The following is a 16,596-nucleotide window of genomic DNA, read 5'->3' on the forward strand; positions in this document are numbered from 1 at the left end:
GGAATTCTGACCCATGCTACCCCATGGATGAACCTTGAGGACGTAACGCTAAGTGAAACAGTCCAGTCACAAAAGGACAAATACTATATGTTTCCACTTACTTGAGGTCCCTGGTGTTGTCAGCTTCATAGAGACAGAAATTAAAATGGTGGTTGTCAGGGGCTGGAGGGAGGGAGAGTGGAGAGTGTTTAATAGGTATGAAAAAGTTTCTGAGATTAGTTGCATGATGATGAACTGTACACACTTAAAAGTGGTTAAAATGATGCCTTTTATGTTATGTGTATTTTGCCACAGTTAAAAAAGTTATAACAGAAGAAACATGAAGGAATTTTGCAGGAGTTTGGCAGTAATCTTGATTCCTCAAATAGTCCTGAGTAGGTGATCGTAGGGTTTATTTCATAATAAAACCATGAGTGTAAATGAACACCCTGCGGGTTTCCAGTGAGGTTTTTAGGAGACACTATTTATAACTGATGACTAAATATGGTATTCTGAATTTTTTGACATTGTATTATAGGCATGCTGAGGTGAGCTTGAAGACTAAAATAAACTATACTAAAGCCTGTATTCAAAGACAAGCCAAAGTAAAAGATATATACCTGCCTGTGAATGTTGAGCTGTGGGCTGCCCACACCTGCTGCCCTCAGCCTTTCTCTGAGCGCTCAGGGGCGGGTGTTTCACCCTTGCCTCTGCTCACGATCCCCTAGGGCCCGGGGCACCAGGCGCCTTCTGAGATAACAGCAGCGGGGGAAGAAGTTCTGAACATCTGACTGTGCCATCCCATCCCTCCAGTGAACTCCTGAGTCATCTCTGCTATAACAAGATGCTGGATTTTTAAAAAGATTTTAATTTTATATTGGAGTATAGTTGATTAACAAACAACACTGTGACCATCTCAGGTGAACAGCAAAGGGACTCAACCATACACATACATGTACCCATTCTCCCTCAAACTCCGCTCCTGTCCAGGCTGCCACAAAACACTGAGCAGAGTTCCCTGTGCTTTATGGTAATACCTTGTTGGTTATCCATTTTATTTATTTATTTATTTTCTTTTCAGTTCCCATTTATTTTTGGCTCTTGGGGCAATGTCATCTTTTCAATATGAAAAAAAGCAGTAAGTTCAACACAATAGAAATCTGAAGTGTAGAATAGGACAAAATCAAGAAGTGGGGAAGCAGTAGCAGGAGAGATGAGATGTTTGCCAAAAGATGGAAGGTGTTCTGTCCCCTGTCTGGGGAATGACGTTTAGGTGGCAGCACATACCTTTCCATATAAGTACAGAAGGGGTTGATACGTATCATTTTTTTTGATAAGAAAAGATGGGGTGGGGAGGGGCTTTCTGGAGACTTAGAGACCAAGGCTATCTCTTGCTTCTCTTGACCCCCTTTCTCAAACAGGAGAAAGGAGGGAATTCAACGTTATTATGAAGGAGATAAAGTGGAAGAGGAAGGGATTCCCACTTGATAGGGTGGGGGCCAGAAACTTGCAAAGGTAATAGCTTAGGACAGAACTTGGAAGGAGACTGAAAATGAAGATAATACTGTCAACACCTCTGCACAAGCTGAGAGGAGCGGGGAGATACCTGGCACCTAGGACTTCAGTACCCTGGATGCCCCTCTCCAAACCCAACCCTTTCTGGTAGGGACTTCTACTCGCTCAGTTTCCTTCCCCTGGGCCAGCACACCGGCCTAGGATGGCAGTCCAATCCAGGTTTTCAGCACACGGTTCTAAATGAGATTTGAGGAAACCCAGCCTCTTGGAGAGCTATCTCGAAAACAGAGAGGGAAATGTTAACTGGACAGATGGGAGGAGTGGGCACCAGAAGGAAAATGACAGGGTTACCCAGAATGCAGAAAATCTAGGCTCCCCAAAAGTGGAAAGAGAGAAGAGACATTCAACAAACAACAAATATTTATTGAGCGCCTCTTATGTGCCAGGCACTGTTCTAGAATCCCCCCCAAAAAAGAAAAACAAGATAGATGCAGAAAATGCAAATTCTGAGGGAGAGGAAAGGGGTCGTTGAGGAAGAAGGCTGAGGGGATTAAGAAGCCTAAGGTGATAGGGACTTGGCCTTAGGCCTCCTCTTCGGCCTCCTCACCGAAATCCTCTTCCTCTTCTGCAGTGGCATCCTGGTACTGCTGGTACTCGGAGACGAGGTCGTTCATGTTGCTCTCAGCCTCGGTGAACTCCGTCTCGTCCATGCCCTCACCTGTGTACCAGTGGAGGAAGGCCTTCCGGCGGAACATGGCCATGAACTGCTCCGAGATGCGCTTGAACAGCTCCTGGATGGCCGTGCTGTTGCCAATGAAGGTGACTGCCATCTTCAGACCATGGGGTGGGATGTCGCAAACAGCTGTCTTGACATTGTTGGGGATCCATTCCACGAAGTAGCTGCTGTTCTTATTCTGCACGTTGAGCATCTGCTCATCTACCTCCTTCATGGACATCTGCCCACGGAACACAGCAGCCACGGTGAGGTACCGGCCATGGCGGGGGTCACAGGCAGCCATCATGTTCTTGGCATCGAAGACCTGCTGGGTGAGCTCAGGGACAGTGAGGGCCCAATACTGCTGGCTGCCACAGCTGGTTAGAGGGGCAAAGCCAGGCACGAAGAAGTGGAGGTGTGGGAAGGGCACCATGTTGACGGCCAGCTTGTGGAGGTCAGCATTGAGCTGGCCAGGGAAGCGGAGGCAAGTGGTGACTCCACTCATGGTGGCCGAGACGAGCTGGTTCAGGTCTCCATAGGTTGGTGTGGTCAGCTTGAGGGTGCGGAAACATATGGCGTAAAGGGCCTCGTTGTCAATGCAATAGGTTTCATCAGTGTTCTCCACCAGCTGATGGACAGAGAGGGTGGCGTTGTAGGGCTCAACCACAGTGTCGGAAACTTTGGGTGAGGGCACCACGCTGAAGGTGTTCATGATGTGGTCAGGATACTCTTCACGGATCTTGCTGATGAGCAAGGTGCCCATTCCGGAGTCAGTGCCCCCACCCAGCGAGTGGGTCAGCTGGAAGCCCTGCAGGCAGTCACAGCTCTTGGCCTCCTTCCGAACCACATCCAGGACCGAGTCAACCAGCTCGGCTCCCTCTCTATAGTGGCCCTTGGCCCAGTTGTTGTCTGCCCCGGACTGACCAAAAAACAATGTTGTCTGATCTGAAGATCTGACCAAAAGGACCTGAGTGAACAGAATCCATGGTTCCGGGTTCTAGATCCACCAAGATAGCACGAGGGACATATTTGCCACCTGTGGCTTCATTGTAGTACACGGAGATGCGGTCCAGTTGTAGGTCGCTGTCCCCATGATAGGTGCCGGTGGCGTCGATGCCATGTTCATCACTGATCACCTCCCAGAACTTGGCACCGATCTGATTGCCACACTGACCGGCCTGGATGTGCACGATTTCCCTCATTGTTAAAATTTATTCTAATCTTTTTGCTCGCCTCAAGGTGTGTACGGGGCAAAAAAATAATATGGAATTAGTTTTTCTCTGCTGCTAGTTGCAGGGTGGAAAGATGGAACAGGACCCGGAGGCTGAAGCAGCGAGGTCCGAACGTGGCGGCAGGAAGGTTCTGAGAGGGAGGGTTATCCATTTTAAATATAGCAGAGTGTACATATCCATCCCAAACTCCCCAACTATCTCTTCCCTCCATTCTCGCCCCTGCCTGCAACCCAAAGTTCATTCTCTAAGTCTGTGAGTCTGTTTCTGTTCTGTAAATAAGTTCATTTGTATCATTTCTTTTTAGATTCCTCATATAAGGGATGTCATACAGTATTTCTTCTCCTTGATCTGACTTTCTTCATTTCGCATGACAGTCTCTAGGTTCATCCATGTTGCTGCAAATGAGATTATTTCATTCTTTTTAATGGCTTAGTAATATTCCATCATATATACGTACCACATCTTCTTTATTCATTCATCTGTAAGACACTGGATTTTTTTTTAAAAAATATTTTAATTTTTAACTGAAGGATAATTGCTTTACAGAATTTTGTTGTTTTCTGTCAGACATCAACATGATTCAGCCATAGGTATATATATGTCCCCTCCCTCTTGAAACTCCCTCTATCTCCCTCCCAATCCCACCCCTCTAGGTTGATACAGCACCCCTGTTTGAGTTCCCTGAGTCATACGGCAAATTCCCACGGGCTACCTATTTTACATATGGTAATGTAAGTTTCCCTGTTACTCTCTCTGTACATCTCACCCTCCCCTCCCCACTGCCCGCCATGTCCACTAGTCTGTCCTCTATAAGACATTGGATTTTTAAATGGCATTAACATTGTCCAGTGGTCATGTAGGGATGTGAAAGTCAGACTGGGAAGAAAGCTGAGCACTGAAGAATTGATGTTTTTGAACTGTGGTGTTGGAGAAGACTCTTGAGAGTCCCTTGGACTGCAAGGAGATCCAACCAGTCCATTCTGAAGGAGCTCAGTCCTGGGTGTTCTTTGGAAGGAAAGATGCTAAAGCTGAAACTCCAATACTTTGGCCACCTCTTGCGAAGAGTTGACTCACTGGAAAAGGCTCTGATGCTGGGAGGGATTGGGGTCAGGAGGAGAAGGGGCCGACAGAAGATGAGATGGCTGGATGGCATCACCGACTTGATGGACGTGAGTTTGGGTGAACTCTGGGAGTTGGTGATGGACAGGGAGGCCTTGCCTGGTGAGATTCATGGGGTTGCAAAGAGTCGGACACGACTGAGCGACTGAACTGAACTAAACTGAACTGAGCGACTGAATTGAATTGAACATAGTCCTAGATTTTTCAAAAATTAAAAATTAATTTTTAAAATTAATTCTTAAGTATACTAAAGTTCAAATTTGTTTTCAAAGAAATAGTTCTTATATTAGATGAGTATTAATTAGTTTTTCTAAAGCTCACTTAAATATTACAGAGATAAATCAACTGGCATACTAGGTTTTGGAACAAATTCAACTACATGATTCTTGGTATATTTGCAAGAGTAGCAAATAATTGCAAAATTTACAATACTTACAAGTATATTTCTGCTCTGGTTGGAGCATAAATTTGTGACTGTAATAGAATGTTTCTTGACTTCCTACTTTTGCATTCCAGTCCTCTATAATGAAAAGGACATCTTTTTTGGGTGTTAGTTCTAAAGGTCTTGTAGGTCTTCATAGAACTGTTCAACTTCAGCCTCTTCAGTGTTACTGGTTGGGGCATAGACTTGGATTCCCCTGATATTGAATGGTTTGCCTTGGAAACGAACAGAGATCATTCTGTCATTTTTGAGATTGCATCCAAGTACTGCATTTTGGACTCTTTTGGTGACTATGATGGCTACTCCATTTCTTCTAAGGGATTCTTGCGCAAAGTAGTAGATACAATGATCATCTGAGTTAAATTCACCCATTCCAGTCCATCTGAGTTTGCTGATTCCTAGAATGTCGATGTTCACTCTTGTCATCACCTGTTTGACCACTTCCAATTTGCCTTAATTCATGGAACTAACATTCCAGGTTCCTATGCAATATTGCTCTTTACAGCATCGGACCTTGCTTCTATCACCAGTCACATCCACAGCTGGGTATTGTTTTTGCTTTGGCTCCATCCCTTCATTCTTTCTGCAGTTACTTCTCCACTGATCTCCAATAGCATATTGGGCACCTACCAACCTGGGGTGTTCATCTTTCAGTATCCTATCTTTTTGCCTTTTCATACTGTTCATGGGGTTCTCAAGGCAAGAATACTGAAGTGGTTTGCCATTCCCTTCTCCAGTGAACCACATTCTGTTTTACCCCTCCACATGACTCATCTGTCTTGGGTGGCCCCACAAGGCATGGCTTAGTTGCACTGAGTTAGACAAGAATGAAGCAGGGCAAAGGCTAATAGAGTTCTGCCAAGAGAACGCACTGGTCATAGCAAACACCTTCTTCCAACAACACAAGAGAAGACTCTACACATGGACATCACCAGATGGTCGACACCAAAATCAGATTGATTATATTCTTTGCAGCCAAAGATGAAGAAGCTCTATACAGTCAGTTAAAACAAGACCGGGAGCTGACTGTGGTTCAGATCATGAACTCCTTATTGCTAAATTCAGATTGAAATTGAAAAGTGGAGAAAACTACTATACCATTTAGGTATGACCTAAATCAAATCCCTTATGACTATACAGTGGAAGTGAGAAATATATTTAAGGAACTAGATCTGATAGACAGAGTGCCTGATGAACTATGGACGGAGGTTCGTGACATTGTACAGGAGACAGGAATCAAGACCATCCCCAAGAAAAAGAAATGCAAAAAAGCAAAATGTCTGTCAGAGAAGGCCTTACAAATAGCCGTGAAAAGAAGAGAAGCGAAAAGCAAAGGAGAAAAGGAAAGATATACCCATTTGAATGCAGAGTTCCAAAGAATAGCAAGGAGAGATAAGAAAGCCTTCTTCAGTGATCAGTGCAAACAAATAGAGGAAAACAATAGAATGGGAAAGACTAGAGATCTCTTCAAGAAAATTAGAGATACCAAGGGAATATTTCATGCAAAGATGGGCTCAATAAAGGAAAGAAATGGCATGGACCTAACAGAAACAGAAGATATTAAGAAGAGGTGGCAAGAATACACAGAAGAACTATAAAAAAAGATCTTCACAAACCAGATGATCACGATGGTGTGATCACTCACCTAGAGCCAGACAAACAGGAATGTGAAGTCAAGTGGGCCTTAGAAAGCATCACTATGAACAAAACTAGTGGAGGTGATGGAATTCCAGTTGAGCCATTCCAAATCCTGAAAGATGATGCTGTGAAAGTGCTGCACTCAATATGCCAGCAAATTTGGAAAACTCAGCAGTGGCCACAGGACTGGAAAAGGTCAGTTTTCATTCCAATCCCAAAGAAAGGCAATGCCAAAGTATGCTCAAACTACCTCAAAATTGCACTCATCTCACACGCTAGTAAAGTGATGCTCAAAATTCTGCAAGCCAGGCTTCAGCAATACATGAACCATGAACTTCCAGATGTTCAAGCCAGTTTTCGAAAAGGCAGAGGAACCAGAGATCAAATTGCCAACATCCGCTTGATCATCGAAAAAGCAAGAGAATTCCAGAAAAACATCTATTTCTGCTTTATTGACTATGCCAAAGCCTTTGACTGTGTGGATCACAATAAACTGTGGAAAATTCTGAAAGACATGGGAATCTCAGACCACCTGACCTGCCTCTTGAGAAACCTGTATGCAGGTCAGGAAGCAACAGTTAGAACTGGACATGGAACAACAGACTGGGCCCAAATAGGAAAAGGAGAACGTCATTGCTGTATATTGTCACTCTGCTTATTTAACTTATATGCAGAGTACATCATGAGAAACGCTGGACTGGAGGAACACAAGTTGGAATCAAGATTGCCAGGAGAAATATCAATAACCTCAGATATGCAGATGACACCACACTTATGGCAGAAAGTGAAGAGGAACTAAAAAGCCTCTTGATCAAAGTGAAAGAGGAGAGTGAAAAAGTTGGCTTAAAGCTCAACATTCAGAAAACGAAGATCATGGCATCTGGTCCCATCACTTCATGGGAAATAGATGGAGAAACAGTGGAAACAGTGTCAGACTTTATTTTCTGGGGCTCCAAAATCACTGCAGATGGTGACTGCAGCCATGAAATTAAAAGACTCTAACTTCTTGGAAAGAAAGTTATGACCAACCTAGAGAGCATATTCAAAAGCAGAGACATTACCTTGCCAACAAAAGTCTGTCTAGTCAAGGCTATGGTTTTTCCAGTAGTCATGTATGGATCTAAGAGTTGGACTATAAAGAAAGCTGAGCACCGAAGAATTGATGCTTTTGAACTGTGGTGTTGGAGAAGACTCTTGAGAGTCCCTTGGACTGCAAGGAGATCCAACCAGTCCATCCTAAAGGAAGTCAGTCCTGGGTGTTCATTGGAAGGACTGATGTTGAAGCTGAAGCTCCAATACTTTGGCCACCTGATGTGAAGAGCTGACTCATTTGAAAAGATGCTGGGAAGAATTGAGGGCAGGAGGAGAAGGGAATGACAGAGGATGAGATGGTTGGTGGCATGACTGACTCAGTGAACATGGGTTTGGGTGGCCTCCAGGAGTTGGTGATGGACAGGGAGGCCTGGCGTTCTGCAGTTCATAGGGTCGCAAAGAGTCAGACACGACTGAGCGACTGAACTGAACTGAACTGAATCGCATGTTGCCTACAAGTCCAGCAAGTGTCCAGCTATTCTCCACTATCTCTCCTTGCTTGGAGGATCTCTCCTTGTTCCAAGGCTTTAAACACCCTTGACAAACTGATTCTTCCCAGAATTATACTGTAGCGTGAGTCTTTCTTTTGAACTTTGGTCTCCTTTATCCAACACCTCACTCTCCATTTCTGCTTAGCCATCTAGCAGGCACCTCAGATTTAATATGTTTTTAAAAAAAATCCCTTATCCCACCTCCCTCCAGCTTGCCCTTCTCTTTCTCATCTTGTCAACTGTAAATCCATTCTTCTTGTTACTGAGACTGATAATAACCTGGTGTCACATGTTACACTCGGGCTACAAGTATATTCTCTCAACCTTACTTTGGAATTGTAGTTCAACTAATCCAACACTTCTCCCCACTGCTCAGAAAATGGTGCAAGGTATTGTATATTTATCTGCTGCTAAGACCATCAGGCTGGTTTTAGAAAAGGCAGAGGAACCAGAGATCAAATTGCCAACATCCGCTTGATCATCAAAAAAGCAAGAGAGTTCCAGAAAAACATCTATTTCTGCTTTATTGACTATGCCAAAGCCTTTGACTGTGTGGATCACAAGAAACTGTGGAAAATTCTTCAAGAGATGGGAATACCAGACCACCTGACCTGCCTCTTGAGAAACCTGTATGCAGGTCAGGAAGCAACAGTTAGAACTGGACATGGAACAACAGATTGGTTCCAAATAGGAAAAGGAGTACGTCAAGGCTGTATATTGTCAGTCTGCTTATTTAACTTATATGCAGAGTACATCATGAGAAACGCTGGGCTAGAGGAAGCACAAGTTGGAATCAAGATTGCTGGGAGAAATCTCAATAACCTCAGATATGCAGATGACACCACCCTTATGGCAGAAAGTGAAGAGGAACTAAAAAGCCTCTTGATCAAAGTGAAAGAGGAGAGTGAAAAAGTTGGCTTAAAGCTCAACATTCAGAAATCGAAGGTCATGGCATCTGGTCCCATCACTTCATGGGAAATAGATGGAGAAACAGTGGAAACAGTGTCAGACTTTATTTTTTGGGGTTCCAAAATCACTGCAGATGGTGACTGCAGCCATGAAATTAAAAGATGCTTACTCCTTGGAAGGAAAGTTATGACCAACCTAGAGAGCATATTCAAAAGCAGAGACATTACTTTGCCAACAAAGGTCTGTCTAGTCAAGGCTATGGTTTTTCCAGTGGTCATGTATGGATGTGAGAGTTGGACGGTGAAGAAAGCTGAGTGCCGAAGAATTGATGCTTTTGAACTGTGGTGTTGGAGAAGACTCTTGGGAGTCCCTTGGACTGCAAGGAGATCCAACCAGTCCATTCTGAAGGAGATCAGTCCTGGGTGTTCTTTGGAAGGAATTATGCTAAAGCTGAAACTCCAGTACTTTGGCCACCTCATGCAAAGAGTTGACTCACTGGAAAAGACTCTAACGCTGGGAGGTATTGGGGGCAGGAGGAAAAGGGGACGACAGAGGATGAGATGGCTGGATGGCATCACTGACTCGATGGACTTGAGTTTCGGTGAACTCCGGGAGTTGGTGATGGACAGGGAGGCCTGGCATGCTGCAATTCATGGGGTCGCAAAGAGTCAGACATGACTGAGAGACTGAACTGAACTGAAGTGAATATGGACATTAATATATGCATTTGGTGCCTCTCCAGACCCCACCTGTAGGAGCTGAGTCTCTAAGTGTGTCTGGCATGTGTTCAGAAACAAGCCCCATGTCTCACTGCTCCAGCTGCCTCTTGGTGGTTTCAGTGATACGCTAGAAGCTCCTGTCAGCCCTGCCTCCTGTCTGCTCTCCACTGTTTTGTAGGGTACGTGAGTCGGCTTCTCTCATACCCTCTCCCAGCTTTGTGTTTCCACCCAGGGGTCTAGACACAAAGCATTCTTCCACCTTTATCAGTCCAAAACGAAAAGCCTATCTTTGTAGCAACTTTAAGAAACGTTAAAGTTGGGGAGTGGGAGTGGACATTGCACAAATATTAATTGATTTTTTTCAGTGTGAGAGAGCCACAAAATTATTGAATTTCAAGCTGGAAAAGAACCTAAAATATCTAAAAATATAAAACTATTATTGTGGATATTCTTCATGAACTTGTGTCAGATTGCCTATGAACTCACTCTAAAATGTCAAGTCACTTGCATGAGCAATAAATTCCAATGTCTCCCTGCTAAGACTGGGACATATATAAAACTCTCATCACACCAGTAAAGCCATCCAGCAAGTGGCCTCTTTATAGGCAGCTGTATCTACCGCTATCTCCTTCATAAAATTTCCTTCTTGCCTTGGAGTTCAACTGTTTCTCCTGAATTCCACAGCCTTGAGTGAAGTTTAGGCCAATTCATTTTCAATGAATTTCTTACATACTGTCTTATTTTACTTAGCTAGCATGTTTTATTAGAGTGTAAACTGTATTTATTTATTCTATTGGTTCTATGTTCACAGTAGATTGTTAAGGTTGATTATTTACATGAATCAATTAACCAGTGCAAAATGTCAATCATATATTTCCCTATTAAGCCCAACTACAAAATGTGTTCCTTTGCAGTAAATCATTCATTGGTTCATTTCATTCATTTATCAGCAAAGTGTTTTCTATTGTGGGAGATGGAACGAGGGATTGAAAACAAGGCTTAAGGGTGCTTCCCTGGCTTCTGTTAAACAACGGGGTAGGAATGAGGAGGGAGAGGCTTGATGGTGCTGGGGGAGTCAGGTTCCCAAGTGATGACACCAGCATTCCATGACATCAAGTTACCAAGGCTTCCTTTGGGCCTCCGTACACGAGTGGAGCTCAGAAGACAGGTTTAATCCAGACTGCTTTGAGAAATAGTAGGAGGTATATGGCCTTAGAAAAATTAATGTGAGGGAAACAGTGATCAGCTGTTGATGTTAAGAAACAAAGACAGAAGGGAGGGAGGAAAAGGGAAAACATAACATAGTCTGAAAACAGTGAATCTTGTTTGCTGATTTTTTGTTTTGTAAAATAATTATGTAGCAGCTAGAAAGAAGTTGGTCTGAGCAGGCTTCCCAGGTTGCCCAGTGGTAAAGAATCTCCCTGCCAATGCAGGAGACCCTGGTTCAATCCCTGGTTCAGGAAGATTCCCTGGAGAAGGAAATGGCAACCCACTCTAGTATTTTGGCTGGATAATTCCATGGACAGAGGAGCCTGGTGGGCTACAGTTCGTGGGGTTGCAAAGAGTCGGACACGACTGAGCACACACACACACACACACAAAGGTATCAGAGGAAACAGTTTCCATTGACCATGGATTCTCCATCACCATAAACTCTCCAGCATAAGTGAGCTTAGCTGTGGCATGTACCTGGCTTGCTATCCCGATAACACCCTCCAGTCTCCTCCTACCTGCATATTGCAGCCGTATCACTGCTCTTTCAGGATATCTCAGTGGGATCTAAAGCCATGGAATGGATGTGATCACCTAAGGAGGGAGTGCCTACAGAGAGGAACAGGAATCCAGGATACAAAATGAGCTAGAAATTCTACTGATCAAGTAGAGAAGGGACACCAGCAGAGACGGAATAATAGTCATCAGTAAGGCAGAAGGATAACCAGTAGAGTGTCATTCCTTGGAAGTTGAGAGTGGAGAGTTTTTTTAGGAGGGGGTGATCAGCTGTGTCTACCGTTGCTGAGTCATATCACATTTAATTAATTCTCCTGTGTGTTGTTCTTCCCTGGTGGCTCAGATGGTAATTCTCTTGTGGATTGTTTTAAAATAGAATTGAGAGTTTCAATCCAAGGTCACAAATGCAAAAGAAAAAAATAGGTTTATTTTCAAAAGAATTTAGGTTAATTGGATATGGAGTTAATTGCAACGAACATATAGATCAGATCAGATCAGTCGCTCAGTCGTGTCCGACTCTTTGTGACCCCCTGAATTGCAGCACACCAGGCCTCCCTGTCCCTCACCAACTCCCGGAGTTCACTCAGACTCACATCCATCGAGTCAGTGATGCCATCCAGCCATCTCATCCTCTGTCGTCCCCTTCTCCTCCTGCCCCCAATCCCTCCCAGCATCACAGTCTTTTCCAATGAGTCAACTCTTCGTATGCGGTGGCCAAAGTACTGGAGTTTCAGCTTTAGCATCATTCCTTCCAAAGAAATCTCAGGGCTGATGTCCTTCAGAATGGACTGGTTGGATCTCCTTGCAGTCCAAGGGACTCTCAAGAGTCTTCTCCAACGAACACATATCAACTGCTTTAATAAAAATCATTTATTGTTTTATTTTGCAAATTGTGTTAAAATACACACAACATAAAATTTGCCATTTTTAGCCATTTTTTAGTGTACAATTCAGAGGCAATAAATACATTTACTTTGTCGTTCCATCACCACCATCCATCTCCAGAACACTTTGATTTTGCAAAACTGAAACTCTGTCCTTGTTAATCGATCACTCTCCCATTCCTTCTTCCCCAGTCCCAGCTCTACGTAGGTATCTCTCTATAAATAGAATCATTTGTTCCTTTGGACTAACATTTCACTTAGCTTTATCTCTTCAAGATAAACCACTCTTTTCCTCAGTGGTTGCACCATTTTACATTACTACCAACAAAGAGCAAAGATTTCAAAATCTCCATAGCCACACAACATTTGCCATTTTCTATTTTTTTCACAGTAGCCATCTAATGGGTAAGAGGTGGCATCTTGTTATGGTTTTGATTTGCATATCCTTAATGATTAGTCATATTAAGCACATTTTTATGTGTTTATTGGTAATTTGTGTAGTTGATACCAGGCAGGGCTCTGTGGGGCTCCTGGGCACAGAGACTTTCTGCGTCCCCCACTTCTTTGTAGGAAACAGCCTTCATTCATCCTCCATGACCTTCCCCGAGTTCCAATGGGTAGATTCAAGCAGTTGTTAATCAGGGAAGGGAAGGCACACCAGACCAGGTTGAAACAGACAGTCAAGAGCAGCCTTGGGGCAAGGTCCTGTTTCCTCATCCACGGATACACACAACACCTTTAAGTTATTTTGCAGATACTGAAACCCCCTCCAGGTGGGAGAAGTTAACAAAGATTAACCATGGTATGCATCCCTCAAGTATGTAGACCCCAGACAAGTGGAACCTGAAGGTTGATGATGCTGACTCCTACTTACCTCACCACCAACCCATCAGAAGAATGTCCATGAGCTGATTACGCTCTCTTTGAACCATTGCTATAAAACTTCTATCTTCTCCAAGTTGGGACACATAGCTTTTCAAGGCAGGAGCCTGCTGTGTGCCTGATTGCCTGGCAAAGCAATATAAAGCTATCCTTTTCTGCTTTATCCAAAACTCTGTCTCCAAGATTCAATTCAGCACCAGTGCACAGAGAAGCTGAGCTTTTGGCATCGTAGCTTCTTTGGGGAAAAGGCAATGGCACCCCACTCTAGTACTCTTGCCTGGAAAATCCCATGGACAGAGGAGCCTGGTGGGCTGCAGTCCCTGGGGTCGCTAAGAGTCGGACACGACTGAGCGACTTCCCTTTCACTTTTCACTTTCATGCATTGGAGAAGGAAATGGCAACCCACTCCAGTGTTCTCGCCTGGAGAATCCCAGGGACGGAGGAGCCTCGTGGGCTGCCATCTATGAGGTCGCACAGAGTTGGACACGACTGAAGCGACTTAGCAGCAGCAGCAGCAGCTTCTTTGGGGAAATGTCCATGCAAGTTCTTTGCCTGCTCTTTAATCAGTTGTTTTCTGTTGAGCTATGGGAGTCCTTAATATACTCTGGATATTAACCCCATATCAGATATATGATTTGCAAATATTTTCTTCATTCTATAGGTTGCCCTTTGACTCTGTTGATTGTGTCCTTTGATAAGCAGAAGTTTGTAATTTTGATGTAGAAGAGTCATATATTCTTATAACTGATTAATGATACCTCATAGGTCAGTGTGGCTTGTGGACTGTGAATCAAACAAACAAACAAAAAGAATATTCGGTTCTTTTCCACAGTTCAGTCAAAATTAATTTGACAGTAACTCTGAACACATCACTGATGACCAGTTGTGACTTTTGTCCCACCAATAAAATGCACAATGTTTCCATGGAAAATAAATCATAAAATCTTTTCAGTATATTTTAAGAGAAAAGAAAATTTCAGGGTAGAGTTTACCTTATATTTACTGTTTTTAAGCAGGTATGATTTTGTGCTTGTTCAAGTGGCCAGTTAACAAAAATGTAATATTCTGAATCTATTTTCAGAGCATTCTGAAGTTGGTGAGTTACTTGTTGCTTCATCATATAAGACATGTACACCTAGGTATGGGAAGTAGATTGTGTCAACATTGCTTTCCTAAGAAAAGCTATCACAACAACCATCCTACGCCCACGGGCCCCATCAGAACCGATCGCTTGCTGCTGACTACCTACGTCAGGTTTTCCACGGAAAGCAGTCTTACCCAGCAACAGGATTTTGTCATACTGTCAAACTTTATCAAACTGGTAAAATTAAGAAACTAGATATTCCCATAGTCTCTCTGCTTATAAAAATTGGGTTTGGGATTGACATATGTACAGTATTGATACTATGTATAAAATAGATAACTAGTAAGGATCTGCAGGGTAGCAACAGGAAACTCTACTCAGTGCTATGTGGTGACCTAGATGGGAAGGAAATCCAGAAGAGAGGGGATGTATGTGTACATACAGCTGATTCACTTTGCTGTACAGCAGAAACTCACACAACATTGTAAAGCAGCTATACTCCAAAAAAATTAAAAAAAAAAAAAAACTAGTAAGAAGTGTCACAAGCTTCTATAAATATGAAGTAGCTATTATTATGCTAGATTTGTAACCTTATGGACAAAGCTGTGAGAGTTGCCATCTCTATTATAGGGTCAGAGAAGTTTCCAGAACATGCATTCTATAGGCAAAGGGTAAAAAGATTTTTTTTCCCTGTGGAAAATTCCACTGGGATTCTGCCAGCTTTTTCCAAAACTATGATTTGGATCTTCAGGAAAGTGGCTATTTAAAATGATTCAATACTTTTATCAAACAGTCAGATTGAATTACTCTGACAATCGAGGTTTCCAAACAAGAGCAAGCCATGCATGGTGTTCTTTCTTTTTTTTTTTTTTTAAACCACTTCCAAAGTGGTTATCTAAGTTCTCCATCTGATAGTAGTCAGATGGAGCTGAATGTGGTGGAAGCGGAGAAGAGAAGGCTAGAAACTGGCCTTATCTCCAAGCCCTGAATTACACTTTAGCTACAGTTCAGCAAGCTTTCGGCCTGTGGAGGAAGCAACGGAAGGGAGAGAATGTGTCTGGGAGGCCGTATAATAGAGTACAAAGATTACAAATCCTGAGACACAGATCCTGCGTTGACTCAGTATGTGAACTCAGGCAGGCTACTGAACCTTTCCAAACTTTAGTTTTCTCGGAAGTAAAAGGAGGATTCATGTATTTACTTAACCAATGGGGGCGAAGGTTTACTGTGAACAGGGAAGTCTTGGGTGAAGTCACTTTTTTTAGGCAAACTGAAGCATGTAGAGTCCCAGTGCCAGGGACAGCAGGGGACTGTGCGGACATGCACGCTTCCCATCTCCCAGGGCGGGGTACACGGAAAGGTTAAGCCTGTCACCATAGAGTCTTCTTGCCCAAGTGATTTACATACATTTTTCCATAACCTTTTACCTTGAGTTTTAAATGTTGGAAAGAGAATGGCATATTAGTTTAGAGAATGAATTAGCTTTGCCACAATTTCACATACCAACACTATACTGAGGTAAGTGGATTGCCATGACAAACTAACCACAAATTTTCAGTGGCTTAATACAAAAAAAGCACCAGCTCCTGGGCTGGGTCCTGGGGACACATTAGTAAGCCAAACACTTATGGTCCCTAGTCTCCAGGTGAACAATTGTAAAACCCATCGCATAGGTGTTCACGCATGCTCAGTTGTTTGAGTTGTGTCCGACTCTCTGTGACTCTTTGGACTGCAGCCCGCCAGGCTCCTGTGTCCATGGAATTTTCCAGGCAAGAATACTGGAGTGGGTTGCCATATCCTCCTCCAGGGCATCTTTCCAACCAGGGATCTATTCGGCATTTCCTGCATTGGTTGATGGATTCCTAACCACTGAGCCACCTGAGAAGCCCCACCTCATAGGCCTCAGAACAAAAATAGAAATAATGGTAACATTGTTACCAGTTATTGAGTGCCCCATGTGCCAATTTAGAACATTTTACCTCACAATAACCTTATGAGGAGGGTGTTTTGATTATTGTCTAGCAGATTAGGAAGCTGAGGCAGAGAGTAGTTAAGTAACTTGCACAAAATCATCAGCTAAAAAAGCAGGGGGGCTGGAATTTGAAATCAAGCAATATAGCTCCAGAGTCAGTTCTCTTAAGCTCAGGACCAGCTCTCTGTGCGTGGT

At 43.4% G+C, this 16,596-nt stretch overlaps 1 pseudogene; it reads right to left on the bottom strand.

Moving 5' to 3' along the window:
• Nucleotides 1–1,896: 1,896 nt before the first annotated feature.
• On the bottom strand, nt 1,897–3,576 carry LOC109566881 (tubulin beta chain pseudogene; annotated as a pseudogene).
• Nucleotides 3,577–16,596: the final 13,020 nt, after the last annotated feature.

This window comes from Bos indicus, chromosome 28 (genome assembly GCF_029378745.1).
Source record: "Bos indicus isolate NIAB-ARS_2022 breed Sahiwal x Tharparkar chromosome 28, NIAB-ARS_B.indTharparkar_mat_pri_1.0, whole genome shotgun sequence".
NCBI lineage: Eukaryota > Metazoa > Chordata > Mammalia > Artiodactyla > Bovidae > Bos > Bos indicus.